Source organism: Pygocentrus nattereri, chromosome 21 (genome assembly GCF_015220715.1).
Source record: "Pygocentrus nattereri isolate fPygNat1 chromosome 21, fPygNat1.pri, whole genome shotgun sequence".
In the NCBI taxonomy this organism is placed as follows: Eukaryota; Metazoa; Chordata; class Actinopteri; order Characiformes; family Serrasalmidae; genus Pygocentrus; species Pygocentrus nattereri.
This window is the reverse complement of record NC_051231.1, coordinates 20883556-20909052: the sequence shown is the minus strand read 5'-3', so window position 1 is coordinate 20909052 and position 25497 is coordinate 20883556. Positions and strand designations below refer to the sequence as shown.

Here is a 25497-nt window from a genome sequence, read left to right as displayed (position 1 = left end):
GGTGAGGAGCAAAGACATGGGTCTTGTGGTGCAATATGTGATGCAAAATATTAAAAACACCTTGATGTAGCATGGTTAAGCTACTTGTATTCAGTCACAACAATTTTTTATTTATTAAAAAGCTCATTTGCATACTGTAGCCATTTGTGATAATGATTAACAAGTGAAATATTGTGCAGCTCTATATCATAAGTAAATTTGCAAGAAGTGTGCTTGTTTGCTTGATTTAGAATTGGGCCTCTTTTGTCTAATGAGGAAGATTTTTTCCCCCCATTAATTGCTTCCATGTTTTCAGTCCTCGCAATCTAAAACACACAATTTGCTTGTTCAGTCTTTGATGAGAGGTAGGAAGCTAGAATGAAAATGACAGCTTGAAAGTGATTACGAGGTAACAGCCCCAGGGTTTATTTGGGAAATTAGACCACACATCAACAATCAACGTACTGAATCGGACGTCTTAGACTTCAGAGACTGGGCTTGTGGTGCCCCTTAACTTAACGTAATGGCTTAGGAAAGGGGTTAGGGCTGGTCCAAAGGCCCTGGGGTTTGTTTAACATGAGCAGCAGCAAACTATAAACAAACTAATGAGTTGGATCAGTGTATGGCACCTATCCAAAAGGCTGCTCATTTCTGCAATCAATCATAAGTGTGGGGGATATGGCGAAATATAAGATCAGGGGGCTGTAGACGAGTTTGAATGGACAAAATGCACCACCAAACCAGCAGTTCTGTACTTAAAATAAATAAATAAATAAATAACATTAATATTGTGAACAGTAATTGTAATGAAACATTTTAAAAAATAAACTATTTAAAAAGGAACAGTGTGTTTGTGTGTGTGGGGGGTGGGTAATTATGCAATTACTATACACTGGTTGTTGATGTTTACAGGCTCTCTATAATTGCTCAAATCTTGCTTTTTGTGACATTTTCATAGTGTTCTAGAATATATCACCTACCCCTAGGCAACTGTAATTTATTCTTTACACTACTAGGACTGCTGAGGTTAAGACATTAATATAATAAATTAAAGCCAATGGTTTATTGTAGTAGTCCAGGCTGAAGCCCAGCTGCTTGCATGCTGTATGTTGCTTTGACAGAATCAGCAATTGTAGCGCTCTTATTCAAATATTGCTCTTAAACAGCTTTTAAAGTGATACCTTCAGAACCTTCAGCACACTAACCTGCAGAGTGCTGATGGAACACCCATGGATAAATCAACGAGCAGCATACTAACAAAAGCAAATGCAAAAATGGAAAACTACAGTTACTGTCGAGAGCTTCCATTGTGCAAGAACACTTAAAACCAGAAATCACAAATGAGAACAAGAGAGTACAATTACGGACGATGCAGAATCATTTACTATATATATGATATATATGATTTACTCTATACTCTATATACACTCATTGGAACATGCAGCCACTGATACTTTACTAGATGTCAACTATAAAATAGGAAACTGTGTTCACACTTTGGAAAGCACATGAAAATGATGAAAATGATATTCAATTACTGGAAGTTAATTTTGTCCATGCATACAGCTACCACAAAATGCACTGCTTTTGAATGGAATTCTTTTGAATCAAATGTGAGCTTTGTAATTAATCATGGTTAACTCCACAAAATAAAGTGATTCATATATTTTAATCATTTGACAGTGTCACACACAATGGATCTTTGCTTTACACCTAACAAATTATCACTGTCCATTCTATGCTTCTTTTTCCTTCTATATGCTGTATGAATCATAAAAACATAGGGGGCCCACACACATTTAGCCTCTAAATTAGGCTGCTTGTAACTGCCTGTTCAGTAGGTACAGTGTTAACTAACCACAGATGCACCACCATCTTTTCTTTCCAAGGCCATTTCCATCATGCCTCATCAACTACCCATTATTCTAACCTCATCAGTCAAAAGACACAAGACCCATGTCTCTGCTCTTCATTGCCAAAACAAACTTTTTATGAGGTATGTCCCCATAACTCATCCCGACGCCTAATGGCCATCCGTCCAGCATTAGGACACAATGTAAGCCTGGTTTGTTTTCTATTTGGTCATGCACAAAGGCAACCCTGTTTCTGCAGTGCTCGTCGCTTTCTCCTGCAAATTCCATGATGACAAATGCTATCTCAAACCACTCGCAATCCACGCTATTGTACAGACACTCTGACTGGCCTCTTCCAAATATTCCAACTTCAGGACAGGGGAGAAAGTCAAAACAGGCAAAAACCTCCCCCAAAGCCTGCATTTGCGCAGGATGAACTTGAATGCGAAGTTCATTGTCTAATTGGACATTTCTCTTCTGCTGCATATTTTAAGGGCAAGAGAAGTTCACTCCATCTGTTCTGCATCCTGAGTTAACAGCACTGTTTATATACAGAGAAATAAACTCATGATAAGGCTTGTTGCAAGACAGTGGAAATAGGATCTCATGTCAGGGCAAAATCTTTTTCCAGAGCAAATGTCTGTGTCAGATAATCTGTGCATATGTCTGAATATATCCTGAGGAGGTGATTAGTACACAATTCTTTTAATGACCATGTACATACATGTGACTAATTATATAAACACTGCTTTGATATTGCTATGCATACATTGCAGCACTTAAAAGAGCCCTCAGGGTACACAATGTACTACAGTAATACCATGCAAACATAGCATAGTTTGTGTAACATTTAAGTAGTGTTATTACTAATACAGAGCAACTGTGAGATACTAGGGGTGAGAGGTACACTATATGGCCAGAAGTATGTGGACACCTGACCAGTTTGCCTATATGGGCTTGCTGAACAACCCATTCCAAAATCATGGGCATAAAGATGGAGTTGGCCGCCTATCTTTACAGCTTTTACAGTCTCTACTATTCTTCAAAGGCTTTAAAGAGTAATCTGGACTGTATCTGTGGGAATCAGTGCCATTTTAATCAAACATTTGCGAGGTTGGGTACTGATGCTGAGCCAGAAGGCCTGGCTGACAAACCATGTTCAAATTTATCCCAAAGGTGTTCAGTGGGGTTAAGGTCAGGGCTTTGTGCATCAAACTCATCAAACTATCTTTATGGACCTCACTTTGTGCACAGGGCCACAATGAAGCAAATAATTGTCTAAATGTCTTTGTATGCTTTAGTCTTAATATTACCCTTCACCAAAACTTCACCAAGAGCCAAAACCCTGAAAAATAGCCCAAGACCTTCATACTTTCTCCACCAAACTTTACTGTTGACACTTTGTATTCCATTAGGGAGAACTTTCCTGAGACTCAGATTGTCTATTGGTGTGATATATCAACGTAATTCATGATTCCAGAGAGCATGTTTCTGCTGCTCCAGAGTCCAGTGGTGGAGTGCTTTATACCACCCTAGCCAATGCTTGACATTGCACATAGTGATCTTAGGCTTGTATGAAGCCACTCAGCCACAGAAAACCATGTCATGAAGCTCCCAATGCACAGTTCTTGTGTTGATGGTGCTTCCAGTGTTTGTGTATGGAGACTGCATGACCATGTGCTTGATTTTACTCACCTGTTACTAATGGGTTTTGCTGAAATACCTGACCTCAGTAATTAGGAGATGTCTATGTACTTTTCATGTAGTTTATAGGGGTATGAAAGTGAATAACAGTGGTTGTCCCATGATATAGATTTTGCCATTTTTTCTATACTTATACTGTTTGTTGTGATAAGCCAGAAAACAAAAAAACACACACAGCCACATTGAGGGCTGCTTAAAAAATTTTTTATGACCTCAGAAACTTTTTTGGACAGCAACAATAATAATGTAGTTTTATTATCTATTACATATAAATACTTTCAGAGTGCTCCCATGTCTATGTGTCCTTCGGGTTCTCTCCTTTTAGTGAAGCTGTTATAGTCAGATCTGCCGGGGTTATTAGCTGCACTCTGGAAATGTTCACATTCTCTGTTTTACATACAAAACAGAACATGACTAATTCTATCTCCATACCTTTTTCCAAATAAACACCTGGCCACCTGCCTGGCCAGACACTGAAGGATGACTGACTGTCGAGCTCTCCTGCTACCCACTTCAAACCAGCTACCCATGCCCCAGTTACCGCCACCTGCCTTGGACTAGCTGCCCACCCTACATTGAAGTTTTCATGGACTCTTAGCTATTACTACTACTAATACTACTATTATTAATATTAATAGTACAATAACTTTGTAGGTAGTTTGACCAGAGGAGGATCGGTCCCCCCTTGTGAGCCTTGGATCCTCCCAAGGTTTCTTCCTCAGCTCTGAAAGAGTTTTCCTTGCCACTGTCGCCTCTAGCTTGCTCACCTGGGGGTTTTTACATCCATGTTAAAACTTTGTCTTTACTTGAATTCTGTGAAGCTGCCTTTTGACAACATCAGTTGTAAAAGCTGCTACAAATAAATTTGGCTTGACTACCTAAAAATGATAAGCTGTGGTATAGGTAACTTTAAGAAGTGCAACTTTCCAATCTTCTTTAAATGAGGTTCAACTGCTATGGCCACGAGTAGATAAAACCAACAACAGTGGGAATTTAGAGGTCGATGGCATGCAATCATGGGGCTTTCCTGGTTGAGGTCAGATCCATTTCCTGTCCACTTACCTCCTCATTCACACATCATTGACTAACAGATTGTCCGGAATTAACACAGGCAGACCCAAGAGTAGAGAGAGACACCAGTGGCCTACATTGGCCGTCCACTTCTGTACATGAGGGGTTCCAGGGAACTCTGCTAACTAAGTGTCTGTCACTGAGATACACTAGAGGTGGCAGTAGGGACCCCAAAGCCAAAGCTCAAGTCATGACAACCTCTGCACACTGCTTGTGTCCAACAAAAACTCCAACAAAAATGAGTTAGCAAACAACAAGGTTACACTTTGGAAAGATTTTCTACAAACTCTGAGCTAGCTAAGAGTGGTACCCCGTGTCATAGCCAAAAAATCAGAAGATGCTTTTTCTTTTAGTAATTTAGAGACAGGCTCTAAAGCCACAGCACATGTGGAAACAAGTATAATGATAGAGTATGAGTTATCATGAGGTATCATGAGGTTTCTTTGTCAATTAAAAAAAATAACAATAGTGCAGTTTGGTATGTCATTATCCTTTTTTTGGCCAAAAAAAAATAGAAATTACTCTGGTGAGAAAGAATAGAGTTATGGCTGTGATGTCTGTGGCCTTTTTGCCTGATGCCCTTTGTGAGCAGGCTGATCACCTGATGTTCAATTATATGAGAGCTGAAACCTGACACTGCAGTCCGAGAATGTCATAAAACGTACAGTGTCATAAGTGGCTTTTTTGTACAGATGCCTACAAGCCTCCCGCCAAGAATATTCAACCAGTGCAGCTCAAAAGATATAGATCTATACTACATAAAATAAATGATGTATTAATGCAAGATATCACATCACCAACATGTTTCAAAGTTATGTTCACGTGCAAGAATAATAATGTAAACTGTTGAAACTGGTGGTAAATGCATTTTACTTGGTAAAGAGTCACTGGACATATACCTAATTAAAAGCTGTGATCTTGAATTCAGGCCAACTGTAGGATGACATTAATAGCAGAGGGGAACCCTCAGGGCCATCTGGACCTTTAGAGAAGGCCTAATGATTTCTTGGAACTAAAAAATAAATGTGTAATTTTAGTTTACTTTTATCAAGCTTCTTTTTAATCCTGAGGGGTCTAAAGGTATTTTTTTGATTTTTGGAATATCTTCTTAAATTTGCCTTTAGAGGCACTTGCATACTACATGAAAAAAAAACGCATCTGCAGCAACTACAGTGGCTGTACACATTTGCACGATATTTCATGCGTCTCTGAATGTGGACTATGAAGGGATTCTGGCATGATGGGTCAATCCTTAGTGATTTCCTTCAGTCTTCATTGGTCAGTTTTACAGAAAATGTAGACAGACACATGGCGAGAGGCAGATGACGTGTTTTTCAACCCCTCTTCACAGCCTCATAACTCCAGATTTGAGTCACGTATGATCTTGAGATTAGATGGATTGCAAAGGGCATCCTCTACAGTTTTGTTTGTTTGGGCCGTATTTCTGTGCTGTATAGCTGTAAGATATAGAAAGATATATAGAAACATTTGACGCTTGGGTAAGTTCATGGAGGCCAAACGGTTAAAATCTACATGTATTCCAGTTCTAGCGTTGTTTTGTTGTTTCAAATGGCTTAAATTCTTCAAATGCAGAAAATTGGCCAATCAGGAACTGTTTTTCTCCACTGCATCTAAGTAGACAGTTTTATATTTATAGCTAATTATTGGCTAGGACTTCAAATCTTAACACATTAAACTATCAGCAAAATTATCATCATTTATAGACGTCACTTTAGGCCTTTTGGAAGTCCTAGATATGTCACTGACTGTAAATGTGTGCAGCAGGCTAATCAGTGGGCTGTTAGAAATGAAAGTTCTTTATGAAAGTGGCGGCAATTCTATACCAGGCCTCTCTACTGAGTACCTGTCAAACTGAAACAAGGTAAATGATAAGCTTATGTGTCTATCATAAGCTTCAAATAAAACATAAAATGTCTTTCAGAAGCTGCAAATGTTCATGTTTAATCAAGAATAGCCAAAAAAATATGCAAACCACTGTTAGCTTAGCTCTAACAAACTTCAAGAATCCCAAAGGCACGCTAGTAAAAGTTAGCACTGCATAGCACAGCACTGGCTAATAGACATTTAGTTAAATGTCATATTATGATGTAAGGCTCTAGAAAGCATCATCCACATTAACAGTTTGGACTAAATAGGGCATCAGTTAGCAGGTTGAGTTTTAAAGAAAGTAGCTGAAATTCTCCACAAGAGTCCACTCTGGCCTGGTTTAAAGTGTCCACTCTGTCACAATCCCCACAAAGCTTTTAAACAGGTGGTTTCTTTCTGCTCTCCTAGTCACTATAGACAAATGCCAGCTTTGTCCCCAAACACACACTTACACATTATACACAGATAGGCTGTCTTTTTGCAGAAAAGTGTGTGTATGTGTGCTGACAGAGGGACACAGCAGCTGAGTGTATTTGTTCTAGTTACATAAGCACTGCCATCGGCAAACAGGCCATACACACATCATTAACATGCAAGTGACCATGAGGGAGAAAAGTCACTGGACAGGGAAAGGTTACCATAGCACATCACTGCCTCACAGCACTACAGCTGTAATGCAAAAAATGTCCTGAGATCAGTCATATACATTGCTGTAGCAATACACATATTTTCAGGCTCAACATGATTCTTCAAATTCAAAACACTGTTTGATGTTTGATATTTTTGTGCTAAAAATGCCATGTGATTATATATACTATTGTAGCTATAAGCTACGAATATCTATTCAATTACAAATATACAACTACAAATTGTGAAATTTAGAACTGACTTAAGAAAAAAAGCCCATTCAATTGCATGCACAGTCTTCTTCTTCTTCTTTCGGCTGCTCCCTTTAGGGGTCGCCACAGCGGATCATCTGCCTCCATCTTGCCCTATCCATTGCCTCCTCTACTCCTCTACACCAACCATCTCCATGTCCACCTTCACTACATCCATAAACCTTCTCTGAGGTCTACCTCTTCTCCTTCTGCCCGGCAGCTCCATCTCCAACATTCTTTGACCAATATATCCACTATTCCTCCTCAACACATGTCCAAACCATCTCAACCTGGCCTCTCTGGCTTTATCTCCAAACTGCTCCACCTTCACTGTCCCTCTTATCTGCTCATTTCTAATCTTGTCCATCCTTGTCACTCCCAACGAAAATCTCAGCATCTTTATCTCCGCCACCTCCAGCTCAGCCTCCTGTCTTTTAGAGCTACAGTCTCCAAACCATACATCATAGCAGGACGCACTACTGTCTTGTAAACCTTCCCTTTCACTCTTGCTGCTATCCTTCTGTCACACATCAGCCCTGACATCTCCACCCACTCCATCCTGCCTGCACCCTCTTCTTCACCTCTTTTCTACACTGTCCATTGCTCTGGATGGTTGAACCAAGATATGTGAAGTCATCCACCTTTACGACCTCTACTCCTTGCATCTTCACCTTTCCACCTGCCTCCCTCTCATTCACACACATGTATTCCGTCTTGTCTCTACAGACCTTCATTCCTCTCCTCTCCAGTGCAAACCTCCACCTCTCCAGATTCTCTTCCACCTGCCCTATACTCTCACCACAGATTACAATGTCATCTGCAAACATCATGGTCCATGGAGCCTCCTGCCTGACCTCATCTGTCAACCTTTCCATCACCATTGCAAACAAGAAGGGGCTCAAAGCTGATCCCTGATGTAACCCTACCTTCACCTTGAAACCATTTGTATTCATTTGCATGCACAGTACAATGCAAAAAATTCAAAAACATAAAAAATGAACACAAAAGGTTTTGAAGATACTTATAAACAATTGTGATATGTTGCTAATAGCAATGATTGTGTGAATAAAGAAAGCAAATATAGAATTAAATAAATTCCAGAGGTTACAGCTAGTTTCTCAAAAATGCTCAGTGGTTTTCAGTTTAGTCCAGTTGTGCAGCCTGCAGTGTATCAGGAAAAAAATGGGTGCTATTTGCTGCTTGAGCTTTCACCTCCTGTGCTATCACCCACCATTCTTCAAGGTCAACTGACACACTGAAATAACTTCAGCCCTAGAGCTCAGTGTCTTTATCTAGAGTATGTCAACAGCGCTGAGAGGCTTCTCTGGACACACACACACACACACACAGACAGATGTCCACATACAACCTTGTGTCCCTTTAAACACACACACACGGATCTCAGTTTCTGCAAATACACACACATACACACACACACACACACACACACACACAAACACACACACACACACACACACACTTGTTTTTAAACAATGTCAAGACATGAGATCACACATATACCCACAAGTATGGTAAGTACCAGTATGTTATAAGCATCTTCTAAGTTAAACTCTAAACCTAGAAAACCTAAGTTAGACTCTAACCTTAACCAAAAACAAATAGTTTGAAATATGACTTGAAATATATACAATTTCTATTTAACACTTCACAAAGTCAGGACCATTTTCTTGGTCCTGATATATTAGATTAGTCCTGTTTTCTCTGGTTTTCCTACAAAGTCAGGATATTTTTCTCCCGAAAAAGTACAAAAACAAACACAAACTTATCATATAATATATATAATCTATGGTACACTCAGGCTGCTTGTGTAAAACCTGTAGGGAGCTGTTTTTTTTACAGTATTTATTATAGTCTGGCCACACAGCAGCCCAAAGCAGTGCGTAGGGTCGAACTCCTCACAGACTCACCGCTCGCTCCCCTTTCACCGGCCAATTAAAACATTCCAGCACAACAGCCTTTGTTTTCACTGTGGCCCATTAACTCGTAATTTACCGCTAATCTGTAAACCAAGACGACTTCAGGCTCCTGCTGTGCTTTTAAAAAGGGTATAAAATGGCACCTGATGTTGCCTATTCAACACTTTGCTCATTCTGTCCACTCAAATGGAAGAAAAGTCTAGTGCAATCTTTGTGCAATGAGTTTAGCACACAGTGGGCAGACTGGAAGCACTCTCTTTGCCCCAAGTCAGACAGTTGGATCGTATTATTATAAGACCAAACCATCTTATTTTGGGAACCTGTGGCCTGGAAGAATTCCACAGTACCAGTTCTTGCTAGTACTGGATGATACTGATAAAATTCTATGTCACTGGATTTTCCAAAGCACAGCATTTAGTGACAAGTACGCTTGTATTAACAAAGTGAATGAACTCATGCCTGCTGAGTAATGCTACTCTATGCTAAAACCTGACATAGCTTGGACTGTTTTGTTCTGTGTCCTCTTAAAATTAAAACTAAACCATATTATTTTAAATAGGGAATCTGCATTTCCAAGAAGCCTAATATTTATATGTATGCTATAAGAACTGTTCTTTTACAACATAAAGTGGCCAGCAAATGAGATTCATTGCAATTATGTTATTGTTTTCTATCATTAATGACAAAGCTAATACTGTTGTAAGCTGGTATTAATGATATATTACCTAGCATTTGTTCCTGCACGGGTCACATATGGCAAATAAACCATGCAACCTTGAAATTAGGGCCCAGAGAGAAAAACGGCCTGCAAGTCAGGAGGAGAGGAATGAAGGGATGACAGGAGGTGTGGAGAGCAAGCCTGAAGTGGAACAGGTAGCGGCAAGTCCCAGGAAGGAAAGGAATGCAGATTATTTGGGGAGGCTGCAACGCACAGTTCCTGGCTGGACAAAACTGGCATGACTACCAATCTTAACCCCTTTATCTTATCAACGGCATAGGTGCTAATTTCGGCCTCCCTGAAGAGGCAAGAGGCTGCGCTGTAACTGCAATGACTGGCCAGCAGCTCAAGTAGGCAGGAGTGGACAGCCAAGTGCTGTCTAAATGGTATGAGAGCCCTTTGTTCTCAGTTCTCCTCATAAAACGGGCTCTTCTGTAGTTCAGTGTTCAATTTAAGCCCGGGTCTCAGGTTGCTCAGCAACACAGATGTGTGACTAAGACTGGTTTTCATAAACTTTCATACAACTTTAGCTGTTTGAAATTTGCCTAAACTGGCTGTCACAATGCAAAGTCTGCTACGTTTCATCTAAAACGTATAAAAATACAGCCGCAACATCTCAATTTTGTGAAAAAAGTTTCATTAAACAGCCAATCAAGTTGTAGGTAGTCTATCACTTGATCACATCACATGATCTCAATGAAAATGACAATTTATTTGACACATCATGGGTGAGAAAACAAAGCAGGGGATGGTCTCTTGAAATATAGTTTTGTTGCTTCATTAGCTAGTTAGCTAGCAAGATAATGTTAATATAAAAGCTGTTTCAACAGCTGCGTGTGCCAGTGTTTGTTCTGCTTTGCTAGCCTGGTATGAATATAGATAGGTTATTAATTTTCATCTTTCTTGACATAACAATTAAATACACCTGATTTTATCATTGGTGAACCCTCTGGGCCTTCAAGGCTTTCAGAGAGGACCTAATGATTTCTGGACACAAAAACATGTCTAATTCCCAGTTCATTTTAATTTCACAGAATCATCATGCTTGTTGCAATTAAATTATGCAAGGACTGTGGTAATACTTTTATGTCACTATTGAATTTTGGTTGGAAATTGTTAAGACCACCCAATGTAAACCTGTCCAACCAGGGTGTTTTTCCTCAGTGGTACTAAAGTAGAAGCCAAGCAAGCTCTCCCATTGGTCAGGACTTCAGGAGCTGAACTGAAGGCCTGATATGTTAGATTTAGCAACATAAATAGTAAATGACCATGAAATGAACCAATAATCGTTTGACGTACAATGGCTGGGAGCAATTGCATGAGCAAAAAACTCACTTTAGGTCTTCTGGAAGTCTTAAGATATGTCACTGACCGTAAATACGAGCGGTAGTCTAACCAGTTTTTGGTTAGTTGTTAGCAATGGAAAACCAGAGCCAGAAACTGTAACATAAAAGGTGAAATATATTATAATATCTTCAAATAAAAAATATGCTTCAAGCTTCAAACATTCATGTTTAATCTAGAAATCTGAAAAAAAGATCATGTTCACCAGTGTTAGCGTAGCGCTAACATACTACTTGCAATTGTACAAGGAGAGCTAGCAGAAATTAGCGTTGTAGAAAATGTGGACTTTTTCCCATTTTTGTCAGTGTTTTCATATTTATGGCCTAGATCTAACAGTCACATTTTGCCACTGGATTTTCTAAAGCCAGAAAGATAAGATTAGAGAAAAGTACTAGTTAATAATGTTGGTAACTAATAAATCAATCAGAAGTATTGCTTGTGACTTTGATTCATTTTTAAACACTTCATGTAACCGTCAAGTTGCGCTGAAACTGTAGCATAAAAATTGCACCATGTAAAGTCTACAATATATACCTTGTTGCTTCATAAAGCAGTAAATCTTTATTGCTTAAAACAATGGCTCAATTTCGGTTTGCTCCATAACAAAGATTTGAAAGGAATATAATGTGTTTCTTCATAATGTAGTATATAGAGGGTCTAAATCCCTCTTTCCTAAAATATTCATGAGTCATTTGAGTCATGAATGTGTGGTTAATCTGCATGCAATAAGGCTCACAATGATGTTAGTTTGCCTTCACAATGTCAACAAAGCAGCATGTTGTTGAAGTCTCATACCTCCATACAATGAGTGTTATTCCTGGGAAGGCTAACATTGACACCCTGTGGCCATTTAACAGGAAATATGGCATAGCTAATATTACCAGAAACAGGCTACACGAATAACATTCTTTTTTGCATGTGAAAAGCCACATTTGAAAAGCCATGTTGCATACCTTATTGCGCATCTTGCACATCTGGATACTAGACCCTTTATTTTGATACCAATATCTGCACATATTTATTCATTCAGTGAGGTCATTATATGCCGTTACCTGTACCTCCTTGTACTGTTATTATTGCACTGCGTCTTTCATCTCAGATTATAAATCTTATTACAGATTGTTGTATTTTTCTATTTGTATATATGCCTGTAGATAGGATCTTTTTATATTTATTCTTCCTGGTATATTGTTTACACCCTTATTACTATTACTGTACTGTGTTGTGTGTCAGCTATCTCATTATCTCCTCCTTATATTGAAAGCTGCTTTCAGCAGCTTGGCTAGGCTAACTGAAGTTCATATTATTGCCATTAGTAAAAGTGGGCTGAAAGATCTTAAACAGTGCCATGCCTGGAACACAGAGGTTATAGGTGAGCACATAACGACAATGTTTGGGTTTTGTGGTGGTGTTTCTCTATGTGGATGTGGTGTGTCTATGTGTTTGACTGTGCATATTTGTGGTTGGGAGCCTGTGTGGTGTGTGTTTTTTAAGCTGTGTGTCAACACCCGCCCACTGCCCTGATGACATCCGCCATATTGAGACAAAGGTGCGATTCTGTCTACAGGATGCCTCATCAGACAGGTATTTAGCTGGAACTCTGAACCTCCTCACGCCTCAGGATATACAGCATGTCTGCATCTAACACGTCTGGACAGGCTGCACATCCTCAAACTTCAAGTACAAGCCATGTTTATGCACTGATCCAGGTTGAGTTTAGGGGTCGATATCAACTCAAATGTATATCAGAATTTACATCATTTTATTTACATACTGTCCACTGTCCATTCTCCTCCCAGAGAATAATGGTACGATATGACAACATACAAAACAACAAGACAATACTAATCATCATAAATTGTTCAGGATCTTAATCCTGAAAAGTGTTTGTGTATTACTTACTTCAGTATTTATAACTATATTATTACTATGATAATATACAACTAAGCCTTCAATAAAATAAACAATGATAGAAGTCCATACTCTTCCCATTTAATTCAAAACAGGCAATTTTTTTGGACGTTTTATGTACAGACCAATCAAAAATGTACCACTGATGTCATGTAAAAATAGACATATTTCAGTTTTATTTATTATTAGTGCTAACATTTGCTCTTCTATTCTATGACAAAAAAACATGTTTGACACTGCCTTCTTTCACTAATTTTGATTAATATATTTCTATGTATTTAGGTTGGAAAGCTTGTCTGGTTCAAAAAAGACATTTTAACAAAAAGACTTTTTAACAGTTACAGCTAGCCCCACCGTCTGTCCACTTATGGGGTAAAATGTATCATTTGCACCTTTTGTGTTCATAAATAGTAGCTGGTGGAAAGAAAAGGTATGTTTTCAGTCATAGCACAGATGAGTGAGTTGCTTGTATAAAAAAATGACTGGTCTTGCTTAAAAATTATTGAGTAAAAACTAAAAATGTCCTGTTCTCCCCTACTCACGTTTACACTGGCACTCCTCCCACTCGTCATTGATCTTAGGACTGGATATTGAAATGCAGCACTTTTAGGCTACCACTGTGAATTACTTCAGTACTACCAAAAATATTGAAAGATTCAACGCCATTCAATATCAAAGTCAATACCTACGTGGTCAGTCTTATAAGCTTCAATGAGCTTATAAGCATGCTTTTTTTTTCAAAATTCTAGACTGCCATTAACATCAGTGCTTCTTCTTCAGTCTGCAGTCAGTAAATACACCCACTTCCAACATCTCACACACATTTCTACTTTAAGTCAGACCCACTTCCATCACATCACACTCATTTCTGCTTTAAGACATCCAATTTAAGTTTGTAATCTAATAGAAGGTATCAAAAAGGTTCTATTCAGGAATCTGTACTGAAATCAAGGTATCTGTACTATATCAGTATATTAAAAAAATTCAGCTATACTCTCAAGTTGATCTGCCTTTATAGCCATAAAAATAAAGGTGAAAAAGAAGGTAGATTCCAGAGAAGACCTACTTTTGGTTCCATACAGAACCTTCCAATGGATGCTTCTTTAAAGAAGCACTATAAATGAGATGTGCGGGAGGGAAGAACTTAATGTAAATGTTCGATTCCAACACATTCCAACTATACTCTTGCCTAGAACCATTTAGAAACCTTACAGAAATCCTAGGCTAAACTATTGTAAAATAAACCTACAAAACTAGTTCTAATCTCATTGTAAAGGGCATCTTCTGCTGGCCCCGGACGTTTCTAAACCTGTTAAGCTCTTGAGCCAGCTAGACGTGCACAAAGAATCTGCCTTCCGGCCTCACGTTCTGGATAAAGCTCCTTCCTGTTGAATTAAACTATTCCAAATGATGTAGATGTAAAAGCACAGATCCAGTCCTTAATATCTCAGAGGCTTTGCGTAGCAATCATAGAGGTTCCCTCTACTGGATACATGCCAAAATCCACAAAGTACAGCAGAGCTAAAGATGGCAATACTCCCTACTGAAGTCTATGTCTTTGAAATGATGTAGTCATATTGTTGAATAGTTCTTGCCTGCTTTCTCTCTCTTCATTATCATCTTTCTCTCAAATATCCTTGGCAATCCCCGCTTTTCTGTTTTATCCCTTTCTTATTAGCCTTTCCCGTGACATTCTGAACAGGTGAGGGGGCTGAGGGGTAACAGACTAGGAGACACACACACACACACTCACACACACACACACACACACACACACACACACACACATTTTCTTAGCCGCTTCTCCCTCAGGGTCGCGGGGGATTGCTGGAGCCTATCCCAGCGGTCATTGGTCGGAAGGCAGGATACACCCTGGACAGGTCACCAGTCCATCGCAGGGCAGACAGACAGACATACACAACCACTCACATACTCACACCTAGGGGCAATGGAGCCCCTAGGATAGACTAGGAGACAGAGGTCTGTAATTTAGTCTGGGTGTGAGAGAATTGGAAATTAGCTAAAGCCAATAAACAGAAGGTATGCTATTCCTAATTGCGATGGAGCCGGATGGCAACGGGAGCAATAAATCAAGCACAGATAACACCAATCTCTATATTGCCATACATCGTTAGCTCCTTCTTTCATATTCCTTTTTTTTTTTAATCTTTCACATTTCTTTAAATATGTGACTTTTCCTCTAAGTGCTTTTTAAACACACATAGCATACCCACTTGATCTGCAAATAATCTAGAAGTATTGTGCCTTCACTTTGACTTTGAGGTTTAATTAGCACCTTTTAATCTTCTGGAAAGGCACTCTAATTAGGCGCTGCTTCAGTAAGATGCAGAAAGTGACTGTCTAAAAAGCTAAAAAGGCAAAGACTGCCCTGAGAGAGAGATTAGGGATCTGGGCCTAGTTTAAAAACAGAGAGCCAGGCGATGCAAAGAAACTGCACAAGCATCCACAGAATGAGCATATAAATGACTCTTTCAGTCAATGGCTTTTTGAGGAGGAGTGTCCCAATGACAGTGCTCAATCACACACACAGACACACACATCAAAATGCTCCCAAGGCAGAAAGGACAAGGGGGTACTCTTCACTTTCAAAATACCATTGCCAAGCTCTTGGTTTACCTTGCCCAACCAGCAAAGTCAGTATTCAGCCCTCGATAGTCATTCCCCAGGGAGTCTGGCACTGTCCAACAGTGGCTGGTATCAGAAAGATCCATACAGCCCCTTCCAGTCAAGGCTCCAGGACTTTTAGGTAGTCAACTCAGCTGAGAAATGTTTATTGTCTGTAGGATGCCCATGTAGGTTTGCAATGGAACTATGAGGCTGATGTAGTAAACAAGTAATGCAAGTTTATAACCCATCAATTAGCATCATCACTGCCTCCAAAAGTGTTAAGCTCTCAAAAGGATTTGCTTATATGGTTTTTAATGCTTTGTAACATAATGCCATCTATAAAAATGTACAAAAGTATATAAGCAAGTCTATTTAGAATTACTTGCATGTACTGATTTAGGTATGAAGTTTTAACAGTGTTAATTGGTAGCATATAAGCTTCCATTGTGATTCCCATGTCTTGACAGACTGACTACCTTTCATACAAATAAAACTATATATATGTAAATGTTAATATGATTTTTTGCTCAGTTATTGCTTTAACCCTGGGTTAACCTACAAACTACAACTACTTATCTCAATCGCTAACTTAAAATAGGCCTGTCATGATTAGAGCTAAATAATTTACCATTTTTACATCAAAATCACAATTTAAAAGAGCTGCCATTTTAATTATATTCCACGTTGTCTAGTGTTTAATGTTACTCAATGTTGCTTTAACAATTTCATACTTGTCATGACTGGCCCCTCCCAGTCCTGTCCATGTGCTGTGTTTTGGTTTTCAGTCCTGCTCTCTTGTTTTGTGATTCCACCCCTGATTGTCTCCACCTGTGTTTCCACCTGTCCCTCATTTACCCTCATGTATTTAAGCCCCGTGTTTTCCCGTCTGGTTGCTGGTCTGTGTTTGATATGATTCACGTTTGATGTTTGATTGTTTGTATGCTTGATTTATGGTTTTGTTCTGTTTTGTTTGGTGTTTGTTCTTCCAGCCCCGTTGTAGTTTTCCTGCGTTTATGTCATTATGTCTAACCATTGTTCTCTCTGTGTTGGAGATTTGAATCTGTACTGTTTGGACTACAACCCTGGATTTCCCTAAAGTAAAACTTGCTTATCTCAGCGTACGCGTCCACCTCCTTGCTCCTCGTTACAATACTCAAATTCACATTCTTTTTGTTACAATGTAAATATATGATTGTGATGCACCAATGACTTGATATTAACTATGGTCCATTTAAAAATTGCAATCAGGTGATTTTATGACAGCTGTGACAGGCCTAATTAAAACAAAAGTGAGAGAGATGTCAAAGCTATCAGCACTTTGGTGCCAAGTCAATGCCAAAATTGAATGAATAAATAAAACTAATAAATAAAAGTAGTGGTGCTACAGAGGAGCTTACTGAAAGCAAAGCATATGCACTAGAAAACCAACATGAAGTCTAGTACTGCTACGGTTGCAGCACCTCTCTCATTTGAAGAACACCTCAAACAATTAAAAGCAAAAGTGGTGGTACAGGTTTTGTTCTGCTGTTTGAGACGGAATCCAGTAAAAAAGCGTTTCAATAGCCTATGGAGACATTGAAAATTTAGAATTTAAAGCAGATGTGCAAGATAACACATGGATCTCAAAACCTAAACCCAAATGATTGAACATTTCTAACCTTTTAAGATTTCGGACCATTTCGACCTTTCTGACCTTTTCAGATTTCTGATCATATTCAAAAATAAAACTGTGTAATGCCTTTTTTAAAATGCCTACATTATGTTGCATATGATGTCACAAATCTACCAAACTAACCCAAAGTAACCTAAACTTGTGTGATTGTTGATAGCAGAATGTCTTCACTACTCACTCTGGTTCACTGGGCTTGCCAATTATTTTTCTGGACATTGTAAAGATTATCAACACTACTACTACATTGTAATTGTTTTAGAATGTTCTGTCAATGAGCTCTGGTCTTAAGCTTACCAGTTAAGCATTTGAATAGCTAATCATTGTTTAACAAAGTAAATGACTGTGCTTAAAGGCATTTCTGCTTTTGTTATGGTACTGAATGGTAAGACAATCCCCAAATTTATCTGGTATTGGTATTGACAACCAACATTTCCATCTCATGACAACTCTGCTTCACCATGACATAGAATAAACACACTGGTGACATAACCGAATAATACTACCAACTGGATCATATAGATTCCATCTGAATGCTATTAAAAGCTTACTCTGGTTGAGGGTTAGGAGGTGGCTATGAGGATTAAGCATTATGGCATTAGAGTTTACAAGCCCTGCAATACGCATGGTTTCACTTTGCTTTCTAACCAACATGCTGCTCATACAGCAACTGTAGGTTTGTTTTGGGCAATAAAAGTGGAAGCCTGTGATTTGTGGTACCTCACTAATCTGCTCTCACTCTCTCTCTGTGGCTGATGGCCACCTGCCCATCACAAATTAGCATCCTCACAACTCCCTTGCAAACTAAATATAACAGAAATTATCAAGTCTGAATTCACACCAGGACCACATGCTCCACTACTTGACACTGAGCTCCTACCTTTGGGTGATTTAAAATTAAGCTTATGAGCTTTAGAATGCACATTTAAATTCTGAAGCACTTCACTGGGTTATGCTAATTATACATTAAAAACCACATTGTTGGGATGAGCCTGGCATCATAGAGGAACTACATGGAAGTGCTTACTGTCAGTGCATAAATTGGCTACACACAGACCTAGACTGAGTTACTCTCCAGAGTGCAAACAAGCTCAGCAATGAAAGGAATGAGACAACAAACACTTGTACATAAAACCATAAAAACTAGAAATAAGGTAGAAGGAAATGAGACACTCTCCAGGAATGAGGCCTAACCAGTGATTAATGTCCATAATTGTAGTGTCCAGAGGCAAGAAAGGCATCTTCATCAGGTCTGTGCTTAAGCACACCTGGCTAGCTGTATGATCTCAGACATCATCTGTCGGCACCTGTATATCTGCATTTGTGTGACTTCACTACGACAACTGTGCTGTGTTGCTCAGGGATTTCAAAGACTGGTTCTACATTCTTGATGCCAAAATGGGTTCCACTTAAGAAAGGTTCAGTGGATGGTTCTTAAAGTATCACTTTTGCAATTGAATTAAGTGTGATGAACCTTCAGGCAGAAAGCAGGATACACCCTGGATAGGTCGCCAGTCTATCGCAGGGCACCCCCACATAATATTCTATTCCAATTAAAGGTTTTTCCTAGAACCACACATCCAAACTAAGAACCATTTAGGCCCATTTTTCCTTAATTTCCCAAGCAGGTCTAGTCACAGCCAATTCCCACCCACTAGAGTGTTCCTCTATTATTACACGCTGCTACCAAGCTAGGAGGATGAAGCCATGCATCTTTTCTAACTGCTGTTAACACAACATGGGACAGTTCAATTTGCTTGGAGAAAAGAACAGTTATGTCAGCTAACACATGCCAGTGTTGGCTAACATTGCGTTGAATAATGGGGGGAGAGTGAGGGCCATCATATCCACTCTGACAGTGACACAAGTTCTAATCTTCTGGACTCCTACTAATAGATGGCTTTGGTATCACCAAGGTTCAGTCCCACACTGATGACAAAACTTGAAGTTTATGAAGGGCCAAAGCTGTGAAAAAATTACCATCGCAAGCTTGGAGACTTGCATCCTTTCTGTGGTTTCATTCTCTGCAGTCTGTCGTGTTTAAACCAAGCAATTACAGGCTTTAATATGTCCAAGTTTGTCCACGGAGTTTGCCCAGTTGTCATATGGTTGGTTTTTTTCTCCATAGTTATGTTACATTGTTCAGCAAAGCCAGGCAAATGTCATCTCCACAAGAAGTATACCAAGCCCATGAGGAAAAGTAGCCCTCTCCTGCCCTATTTATTTTGATGCTTTCCCTGCTTTAATGCACTTAATTCAACTAATCAGCTAATTAACAAGCCTTTTCTGAGTTAAAGTGGGTGAGTTAGTGCAGGAAAAACACCAAAATGTGCTGGACAGGTATATTTCACGACTATGATTGGCAATCATACTTTAGCTGAGTGCTGTGCTGTTATGTAGCAGAGGTGTTTAATTCTAGTCTTAGCATAGTTTTCCCTGTTCAAACACACTGTCTCAAAAACCAGAGTATTAGAGTGTGGATTGTGGTATATGATTCAACACTCAGCATCCACCTTCAAGCTAGCTTACAGATACCGTTTTCATGCCCAAGGGCAAAACGTGTTAGTCATACATTAAGAGTCAGAGTCTTTCCTCTAGAACACCTGAATCTTGCAATTTTAGAATTGGGTTTAAATATACAGGTGTTAGAAAGGGTTCTTGGACAGATGCCAAAGAAGAAACAGTTTTGGTATCCTAAAGAACCTTCAGTGGATGGTTCTTTGAAGAACACAACTGAAAATCACTAAACCAAAAGGTTCTTTGAAGGCATTGTCACTCTTCTTTGGCATGGGTGCATATCTCCAGTCCCGGTGGGCCAGAATCCAGCACGTTTCCTACTCACACACCCATTTAACCTGGCAAATAACACGAGTTGATCCAGGTGTGATTGAGCAGGGAAATTACTAAACTATGCTGAACACTGACACTTAAGGACCAGAGCTGTGCAAACCTGTTCTATGCTGTTGCTCTAAAGAACTATTTTTCACAACTTTATTTTTAGGAGAGTAGATGAGATGAATCTTTGTTGCTCCATCAGGTAATGCAAGAAAGCCATAGTCCACTCTGTCTAGACATCTCACACTGTCTCTATCTCAAACACACTTGAGTCAATTGATTCTCCTGGATATACACTTCAGCTGCCTGCAGCAAAATGATAGCACTAAATGTTTTAGAGCAGAAGATCTTCATGAAAAAGGAAGGGACATAATGAGGAGCAATCGATTGAAAGTAAAGAAAGGGACACGGGAAAACCTTGGCTTGCATCCGGAAGCCAATGAAAGAGCAAAAGAAACAGCGCCTACCTTGTTGAGACTCTTTCTCTCTGTCCGTTTTCCTTGCAATGTGCTTTCTCCTCAGCCTCCTTCCCTTCCTGTATGAGTGTGTGGTGTGGCTTGACTGAGGAGGGGTGGGGGGAGTTGGGGAGAAAGAGAATAAGAAAGAAAAAAGGGAGAGAGAGAGAGTGGGTGAGTGAACAGAAAGATCGAAAGCTCCAGGGCAGAGAAGAAGAAACATGAAACCACCGGCGGCTCTCAAACAATCATTCCCCCTCTCCCTCTTTCTTTTCCCTCGCTTTTCTCCCTCTGAAACTCCAACTCGTACCCTCCCAGGCTGCAAGAGTGAGGGAAAGGGGATTTTTCTTTTTTTCAGCCCAGATTTAGAGAGGAAAATAAAAAAAGAGGGGGAAAAAATCTGTCGAATGGGAAACACACAGCCACAAGGCCTGCGAGTAAAAATATTACCCGAAAGATGGTTTCCCTTTTTAAAGCGCACTGGAAATTACAAGCAGCTTTTCATTATCCCAGCCTTGACTTCGTCCAAAGTAAGCACTTCCAGCAACTGTGCCAACATTTGCTAATACAGAGGGAAGGCCCCAAGGCAGGTGTAAGGAAGGAGAGCTTGAACTGTTGCTTAAGAGGTTGGGAAATAGGTGTGTTTTGATTGTCACAATACATGACAGTTACTGCTTCTTATTATTTTTTTGGTCCCTTTATTTTCCTCAGACCATAGTTTGCACCCATGGTCCTTCACGTGCCCAGACTTGCACTCAAGATCACACTGGAACATAGCTGGGAAATTATGCAATGCACACACACATGCACAGTCTGTTTTCTATGTGACGGACATGTCAAACATTAGACTGGAATGCAATTGCAAAATCAGCTCTGCCTTCCAAAGTCAATGGACAATGATGCAACTCCTCAACATGTTTATAGAGAGAAAAGCACACATTCATGTTCAAACAGTCATAGTGCTCCAATTTAAATTAAAGTTTACATCAGAATTCCTCATATCCAGTCCTGGAGGGCCAATGCCCAGCACAGACAGGTAATTTCCCAGCTCAAATACATGATTTAACTTATCTTTTAATTACCAGGTTTAATGGGTGTGTTTGAGAAGGGAAATCACCAAATAGTGCTGGACACCGGCCCTCCAGAACCAGATTTGAGGAACTCAGGCCTATCCACACTGTTGTCTTAAAGCTACACTCTGTAAGATCTGGGAATTTAGAGACTTCTCTGGTGGAAATATGTAACTGCATGCAACAGAAGAACACTTTGTAATGTTAGTTGTACGTATGAGTAGTCAACGACAGTCATATGTGAGTATGATGTTGATTTTGTATTTGAGACCTAAACGTAGAGCTTGACCATCTTTTTGGGCATCTGCATGTGACATTAATACGTAAAGATGTACGACATGGTCTGCAAAACTCTTTTAATTGACTTTTAAGTTATTTCAGGCTTTACAGAGTAACTCGCAGCATTTGTTTTCTTTTGACTGACTCAGTTATGCTACTTCTCTCAGCATTAAGAAATAAATTGACAGTGCAGCTTTAAAAAGTTTTACTTGGGGAAATTTAAGTCAGTAACTCACAGCTCATGGAAAAAAACACGATACCTAAACAAAAAGTTCCCTTTTTGGAAATCTAGACACATTATATACTACAAAATGCAGTTATACCTAGGACATGTAACAGTGAAAGTGCCAAGAAAATCACACTCAGGCTAATTGTACAGTGTGCTCTTATAGATTTAATGGAACAAAACACTCTTCACAAACTCACTGTCCAAGAAAAATGGTATGAGGTGAAAATTTTAAACTTTAGTTTTCCTAAAGTATTTTTCTTTTACTTTTTTCTGTGTACATGTCATCTAAGTTTAACCCTATCAAACCAAGCATCATTACAGTGTTTTAATGTTGGCATATCAGTTTATAAAGTCAGATCTTTCTGAGTGCTAACATGTTTACTGTCACTGTATAAAATATGCACAAGCCTGCCGTGATAGTTGAATAGTTGAATGCACAGAAGCTCTTTAAAGTACAATTCTTATCAGTAAAAGTTTATAATGAGTTTGTTTAATCAGAGTAAAGATAAAAGGAACCTGATGACCATTTAGGTGTTTGCTTATTAGACCAGTTTTGTACATACCAAATAAACACAACGACAGCACTAAGAAATAGCAATACTAACAGGGAATAGTTTATCAAACAGCAGAATAGGATTGAACTGCTTTAAATGGTTCATTTAATGCAATAAAAAGGAAATGCTCTGTAGTGCTGTGGCACTTAAGCTGGGCATACACTACAGACTTTTAAAATGCTAACAGAGATTTAAAATGGAGAGCTTCACAACCTTAATATCACTCATTACTGTATTTAGTGCATTTATGTGGTTAGGGAGTGCACACTAAACAATTAGACAAAGAGAGTGTATAACAACATAACAAGTTTCAGCTACGAAAAGAACTCAAATCCCAGTTCTCCCCAGTTATCACATGCAAACAAAGCTAATATGGACCGGACCTGTAGGCGCTTTTGTGTATAGTAATAACACAAACTGAGGTGGAATGGGTTGAGAAACACTGATCACACAGTGAGAGCTTGAGAACATTTAACAACAAACAGGCAGCTGACTTTAAAATGTAAAGACTGTGCATTAATGTCCATACAGTATAAACATATCAGCTATCGTTTCCTTGTGTTTATTTATCTTCGCATTCTATTACATTGGTCTCCTAACCTGGAAAATTGCTTCAGACTGTGTAAGTTTGTTGGAAGGGGCCTATCGGGGTTAAAATCAAGCAAAAAAATTGTATGTTGCAGGCCCAGCTATAGAGAAATCGAGCTGAACTGGACATTGCTGAGCATCGACACGGATCAGCACCTACATTTCGGCACCTTTGTTAAAAAAAAATATGTATTTACATAGGTTTGAATATTTGGACACTGGCAGCATGGTGTGCAGTGGTGTTAACTTTGAATATTTTATATATATATTTAATATAATATAATAAATATAATATAATATTTATATATACAAGCATTAAGGAAGCATGCTTTCATTAATTTTATTAATTTAAATGTAAATATTATCTGATACTGGTGTACCAGTCTCGAAAATATCATAATATTCAATTTGATTAATTCTGCCCAGCACTACACACTCAAATGTGCATGTGCACATCAAGGATCAGTATCTTTTTCCATATGCTAAATCTTGTTTTGAATAACACAGAAATTACACTTCAATTCATCACTCCTTATGTTTTTGTGTTTGTGTGTGTGTGTGCGTGTGTGTGTCTGTGTGTGTGTGTAATTACTGGTGGGCCTTGAAAAGTCTCTGTGGCTCTTTATTCCCCTGTAATCACACACACCCACAGCCCAAACCACTCGAGACTCCTCAACCCTCTCCCAGCTTCCGCTTGTGTTTAGACTTATAGGCTCACTGGGGTCAGAGGTTAATTGCTGTCAGACCGGCGGTACACACGCAGTGCTACTGCAGCAACAGTGTAAAACCTCCATGTAAGCTTACAGACTCCATAATTGTAACTGCACAAAATATTGCTTACTAATCATTGAAATATTAGCTTTGGCAATATTACATTATCACTAGGGCTTGAACAATATATTGGTTTCCCAATAATATCTGCTGATGTTGAGGCCCCACAGATGGGGTAGATAGATTTGTCACTGGCCACAAAGTCAATGAATCTTGTGTCCAAAAATGAAGAATTTGTGGCCAGAATAATGGAAACAGGTTTATTATATAAACATTATATTTACAATGAACAAGCCTGCTTCAGTACCAGTAGCATGACATGGTTTTGACATGTGGGAGGGTGGTGCCAGTCCGAGTTGCTGCCTTACCTATTCACATTTTATTGTTGCTAAAGTTTTGCTCTTCCATAGGACATCTTTTTGCCTGCGATCAGGCAATCTGAATTGTTTCTATAGCCATTATTTATGCAAGTTCTTCCATTTTAATTATGCACAGAAATATTGTTGGGCACTAAGAGCTGTCCCTTGTGGAGACTCTTCAGCCTTCTAAACTGTATGTGTTGCAGGGCAGCACATATTATCAGCATCAAGCATATCAACCTAGAGATAATCAGCACAGCACAACACTGACTGAACTTTATCACAATCTGCCTGTTCAAAAACATAAACACAGCATGCAACAAATGTAATTAAACTAAATATATGAAATCTCCAAAAACAAGATTATGCAAGTCAAGCAAAATTACACGTCATTATTAGTCAAACTTTAAAGAGCTGAAAGACAAGAACAATAACAACCAAGACCTCTTTGGGGATACTCACTAAAACTTGTCATATTTACAACTGATTTCTGTGTAACATTTATCAACATTAGTCCCTAAAGTGTATTAGCAGTGCTGTCTCACATTAGCTATGTTTACTAAACTTCACGCCTCAAGCTTTTGACTGGAGAAAATGGCTTTAAACCAACTAATAGTCAACTCTGTCTAGTAACTGTCATTCAACTGGTCAAGGGTGTTTTCACTCTGAGTCAGTATTTTTCTGCACTGCTGACTGGGTAAGGGCAGTGCTCTGAATCTAATGGGTCAGAATCTAGAATCCGCAGGGAAGCTATGATCAGTGCCCTGCAGCACAGATG

General features: G+C 39.1%; 1 protein-coding gene across 1 annotated transcript in view; it reads right to left on the bottom strand.

The window, feature by feature from the left end:
- plekha6 (pleckstrin homology domain containing, family A member 6) overlaps window positions 1–25497 on the bottom strand; it is a 161565-nt gene that overhangs the window by 100063 nt on the left and 36005 nt on the right. The window contains exon 2 of the mRNA XM_017694703.2: window positions 20882–20975. The gene's annotated coding sequence lies outside the window, so the exon portion shown is untranslated. The remainder of the gene's footprint in view (window positions 1–20881; window positions 20976–25497) is intronic.